This window comes from Schistocerca nitens, chromosome 2 (genome assembly GCF_023898315.1).
Source record: "Schistocerca nitens isolate TAMUIC-IGC-003100 chromosome 2, iqSchNite1.1, whole genome shotgun sequence".
In the NCBI taxonomy this organism is placed as follows: domain Eukaryota; kingdom Metazoa; phylum Arthropoda; class Insecta; order Orthoptera; family Acrididae; genus Schistocerca; species Schistocerca nitens.
The window spans coordinates 165,931,681-165,937,680 of NC_064615.1; positions in this window are offsets into that span (position 1 = coordinate 165,931,681).

The window sequence follows — 6,000 nt, forward strand, 5'->3', positions numbered from 1 at the left end:
AGAAATAAAACTTTAAAGTGGTACTAAGCTTCACAGTTCTCATTACATGTTCATAAACGTAAAATTCAGCACAACATGAAACTAAAAATGTATTCTATCAATGGATCACTTCTGATGTTAGTAGCCCATACAAATACTAAAGTCTACCAGTTTGTATGGATTTGAAATGCATTATCATGTAGGTTTAATGGTACACTGTGCAAAAAAATTAATGGGCCGCTTTTTATAAATTGAAGAACCCCGTTATTAAACCATTAGTTTTTTATCTTAGCTTCAATATAAACTTTCACATATATTGACAAAAATGTTTTAATATAGTCCTTTTTATAAATTGAAGAACCCCGTTTTTAAACCATTTGTTTTTTATCTTAGCTTCAATATAAACTTTGACATTTATTGACAAAAAATGTAATAGAAGACGAAACAGAGATGTGGGATCCAGCATTAGAATCAGAATTTAAGAGAGCTTTGGAGGACTTAAAATCAAATAATGCAGAAGGGATAGATAACATTCCATCAGAATTTCTGAAATAATTGGGGGAAGTGGCAACTAATCGACTATTCAAGTTGGTGTGCAGAATGTATGAGTCTGGTGACGTACCATCTGACTATCGAAAAAATGTCATTCACACCATTCCGAAGACTGCGAGAGCTGACAAGTGCGAGAATTATCGCACGCTCAGCATAACAGCTAATGCAATCAAGTTGCTTACAAGAATAATATTGAGGAGAATGGAAAAGAAAATTGAGGATGACGATCAGTTTGGCTTTAAGAAAGGTAAAGGCACCAGAGAGGCGATTATGACGTTGCGGTTGCGAATGGAAACAAGACTGACGAAAAATCATGACACGTCCATAGCATTTGTCGACCTGGAAATGGCGTTCGACAATGTACAATTGTACAACCAGTTCGAAATTCTGAGAAAAATATAATAGAGCTGTAGGGAGAGACGGGTAATGTACAGTATGTGCAGAAGCCAAGAGGAAATAATAAGAGTAGACGATCAAGAACGGAGTGCTCGGATTAAAAAGGGTCTAAGAGAGGGATGTAGTCTTTCCCCCCTGCTGTTAAAATCTACACATAGATGATGAAAGATTCAAGAGTGGAATTAAAATTCAGGGTGAAACGATATCGATGATACGATTCGGTGATGACATTGCTCTCCTGAGTGAAGTGAAGAAGCGAAGAAGAATTACATGAACTGTTGAATGGAATGAACAGTCTAATGAATGCACAACACTGAGTGAGAGTAATTCGAAGAAAGACGAAAGTAATCAGAAGCAGAACAAATGAATACAGCGAGGAACTTAACATCGGGATTGATTGTCACGAAGTAGATGAAGTAAAGGAATTCAACTACCTAGGCAGCAAAATAACCAACGACGGAGGTAGCAACGAGAACGTTCTGGCCCAGAAAAGTCTGCTAGTATCTAAAGTAGGACTTAATTTGAGAAAGAAATTTCTGAGAATGTACGTTTGGAGCACAGTTGTGTAAGGCAGTGAAACATGGTCCGTGGGAAAACCGGATCAGAAGATAATCGAGGTATTTGAGATGTGCTATTACAGTCGAATGTTGAAAATAGGTGGATTGATAAAGTAAGGAATGAGGAGGTTCTGCACAGAATTAGAGAGGAAAGGAGTTTGTGGGAAACACTGACAAGGAGAAGGGACAGGACGATAGGACATCTGTTAAGACATGACTTCCATGTTACTAGGAGAAGCTGTAGAGGGCAAAAAGTGTTGAGAAAGACAGAGATTGGAATACATGGAATAAATGAGGACGTAGGTAGTTACTCTGAAGTGGAGAGTTTTGCACAGGAGAACAATTCGGGGCGGGCCTCATCAGACCAGTCAGAAGATTGATGACAAAAAAACTAAGGCATCATGAACTCACCTTACACTTCGCATGAACGTTCGAGCTCCGGACCTTTTTTCTGTACGTTTCGACACCTTGCTGTTTGAATTGTTGCTCAGCCCGAGGGTGACGTCAGAGGGCGCTCGTTTTTTGCACCTTTACAGAGGAAATTTCGAACTTCCGTGTCGCAATGGAAGAAAAAATAATTCAAAAAAATGGCCTTCCAATTTTTATGTTCACGTATCTCAGGTGCAAACTTTGGTTGACGAGAGTTCTTCGGAAAGTAGGGAACGATCGATTGCGAAATCTGCAGCGAAACTCCGATACAGCTTCGCACAAATATGTTCGCCAGTGTCCCTGGTATGCCTACAGATAACGTCACATCACTCTTATCGGTTCCGATGGCACAGTGATAGCGTAAAGTTATCTAGCAGATGGTGTCTCCCGCAAAGTGTGTTTGCCTGCCGAGATATTTCGCCTGACTGCATGCAACCTCATGTAGTGTAAATGTCATGCAGTTCCTTCTACATGTCAGTTCTCAGCCGCACTCTGTTGGGGCAGTGAAGACCCTTCTGTAGTGTTTTTGATGGGAAGTGCTTTATTACCATCACATAGCCCAGACTTGCCTCCCTCTGTTTTCCGTCTCTGCTCACGTGAATCGCTGTCTAGGAAGACGATACCTTGGCACATTGAAAGAGCAGCAGCCCACCGTAGAAAATTGTCGGAAAGCGCAGGACTTTGCCAACAATGACGAGGTTACTGGAAAGTTGATACAGTGCTACCATGCATGTCTATGTCGGAGCGGTGACTGTGCGCAGAAGTAGCTGGAAGGTGTAGCTATGTGTCGCTAATATAACTGTTTTGATTTTAACTGCGGTTTTCACTTCGTGACCCATCGTTCCTTACCTTCCGAATAGTCTTCGTATTTGGGAAAATGCAATCCGTCTGCAAAGTGCCTATATAAGAGTCCTGCGACCCGTCTTAGAATATCACTCAACTGTTTAGGATTAATACCGGGTAGCGCTAACATAGGGCATTGGATGTACAAGACGAAGGGCATTAAGTATGCTAGAACTGTGGGTGAGCGTCATAGAGATGCTGAAGTGGGAGACGCGTGGATATAGACGTCAAGTAGTCAATGATAACCTACTTAGAAAGATTCAAGAAACAGCATTAAGTGAGTTTTGCAGTTCACATCAGTTTTCATTTTTTATTGTCCCATATCGGGAAAATTCTTTGGGGTGGTGATTCCGTTGAAACTTCAGCTCCATTAGGTGGCAATGCTGACTGCTTGTGTTCATAGAGTAGTGCAGACACTATGAAGAACTTTTTTGATACATATGTTCGCACATCTTCCCCCATGAACCATGGACCTTGCCGTTGGTGGGGAGGCTTGCGTGCCTCAGCGATACAGATGGCCGTACCGTAGGTGCAACCACAACGGAGGGGTATCTGTTGAGAGGCCAGACAAACATGTGGTTCCTGAAGAGGGGCAGCAGCCTTTTCAGTAGTTGCAAGGGCAACAGTCTGGATGATTGACTGATCTGGCCTTGTAACATTAACCAAAACGGCCTTGCTGTGCTGGTACTGCGAACGGCTGAAAGCAAGGGGAAACTACAGCCGAAATTTTTCCCGAGGACATGCAGCTTTTCTGTATGATTAAATGATGATGGCGTCCTCTTGGGTAAAATATTCCGGAGGTAAAATAGTCCCCCATTCGGATCTCCGGGCGGGGACTACTCAAGAGGACGTCGTTATCAGGAGAAAGAAAACTGGCATTCTACGGATCGGAGCGTGGAATGTCAGATCCCTTAATCGGGCAGGTAGGTTAGAAAATTTAAAAAGGGAAATGGATAGGTTAAAGTTAGATATAGTGGGAATTAGTGAAGTTCGGTGGCAGGAGGAACAAGACTTTTGGTCAGGTGATTACAGGGTTATAAATACAAAATCAAATAGGGGCAATGCAGGAGTAGGTTTAATAATGAATAAAAAAATAGGAATGCGGGTAAGCTACTACAAACAGCATAGTGAACGCATTATTGTGGCCAAGATAGACACAAAGCCCATGCCTACTACAGTAGTACAAGTTTATATGCCAACTAGCTCTGCAGATGATGAAGAAATTGATGAAATGTATGACGAGATAAAAGAAATTATTCAGGTAGTGAAGGTAGACGAAAAATTAATAGTCATGGGTGACTGGAATTCGTCAGTATGAAAAGGGAGAGAAGGAAACGTAGTAGGTGAATATGGATTGGGGGGGAAGAAATGAAAGAGGAAGCCGCCTTGTAGAATTTTGAACAGAGCAGAACTTAATCATAGCTAACACTTGGTTCAAGAATCATAAAAGAAGGTTGTATACCTGGAAGAATCCTGGAGATACCAATAAGTATCAGATAGATTATATAATGGTAAGACAGAGATTTAGGAACCAGGTTTTAAATTGTAAGACATTTCCAGGGGCAGATGTGGATTCTGACCACAATCTATTGGTTATGAACTGCAGATTGAAACTGAAGAAACTGCAAAAAGGTGGGAATTTAAGGAGATGGGACCTGGATAAACTGAAAGAACCAGAGGTTGTAGAGAGTTTCAGGGAGAGCATAAGGGAGCAATTGACAGGAATGGGGGAAAGAAATACAGTAGAAGAAGAATGGGTAGCTCTGAGGGATGAAGTAGTGAAGGCAGCAGAGGATCAAGTAGGTAAAAAGACAAGGGCTAATAGAAATCCTTGGGTAACAGAAGAAATATTGAATTTAATTGATGAAAGGAGAAAATATAAAAATGCAGTAAATGAAGCAGGCAAAAGGGAATACAAACGTCTCAAAAATGAGATCGACAGAAAGTGCAAAATGGCTAAGCAGGGATGGCTAGAGGGCAAATGTAAGGATGTAGAGGCTTGTCTCACTAGGGGTAAGATAGATACTGCCTACAGGAAAATTAAAGAGACCTTTGGAGAGAAGAGAACCACTTGTATGAATATCAAGAGCTCAGATGGCAACCCAGTTCTAAGCAAAGAAGGGAAGGCAGGAAGGTGGAAGGAGTATATAGAGGGTCTATACAAGGGCGATGTACTTGAGGACAATATTATGGAAATGGAAGAGGATGTAGATGAAGATGAAATGGGAGATACGATACTGCGTGAAGAGTTTGACAGAGCACTGAAAGACCTGAGTCGAAATAAGGCCCCGGGAGTAGACAACATTCCATTAGAACTACTGATGGCCTTGGGAGAGCCATTCCTGACAAAACTCTACCATCTGGTGAGCAAGATGTATGAGACAGGCGAAATACCCACAGACTTCAAGAAGAATATAATAATTCCAATACCAAAGAAAGCAGGTGTTGACAGATGTGAAAATTACCGAACTATCAGTTTAATAAGTCACAGCTGCAAAATACTAACGCGAATTCTTTACAGACGAATGGAAAAACTGGTAGAATCGGACCTCGGGGAAGATCAGTTTGGATTCCGTAGAAATGTTGGAACACGTGAGGCAATACCAACCTTACGACTTATCTTAGAAGAAAGATTAAGAAAAGGCAAACCTACGTTTCTAGCATTTGTAGACTTAGAGAAAGCTTTTGACAACGTTAACTGGAATACTCTCTTTCAAATTCTGAAGGTGGCAGGGGTAAAGTACAGGGAGCGAAAGGCTATTTACAATTTGTACAGAAACCAGATGGCAGTTATAAGAGTCGAGGGGCATGAAAGGGAAGCAGTGGTTGGGAAAGGAGTGAGACAGGGTTGTAGCCTCTCCCCGATGTTATTCAATCTGTATATTGAGCAAGCAGTAAAGGAAACAAAAGAAAAATTCGGAGTAGGTATTAATATTCATGGAGAAGAAGTAAAAACTTTGAGGTTCGCCGATGACATTGTAATTCTGTCAGAGACAGCAAAGGACTTGGAAGAGCAGTTGAACGGAATGGATGGTGTCTTGAAGGGAGGATATAAGATGAACATCAACAAAAGCAAAACGAGGATAATGGAATGTAGTCAAATTAAATCGGGTGATGCTGAGGGGATTAGATTAGGAAATGAGACACTTAAAGTAGTAAAGGAGTTTTGCTATTTAGGGAGTAAAATAACTGATGATGGTCGAAGTAGAGAGGATGTAAAATGTAGACTGGCAATGGGAAGGAA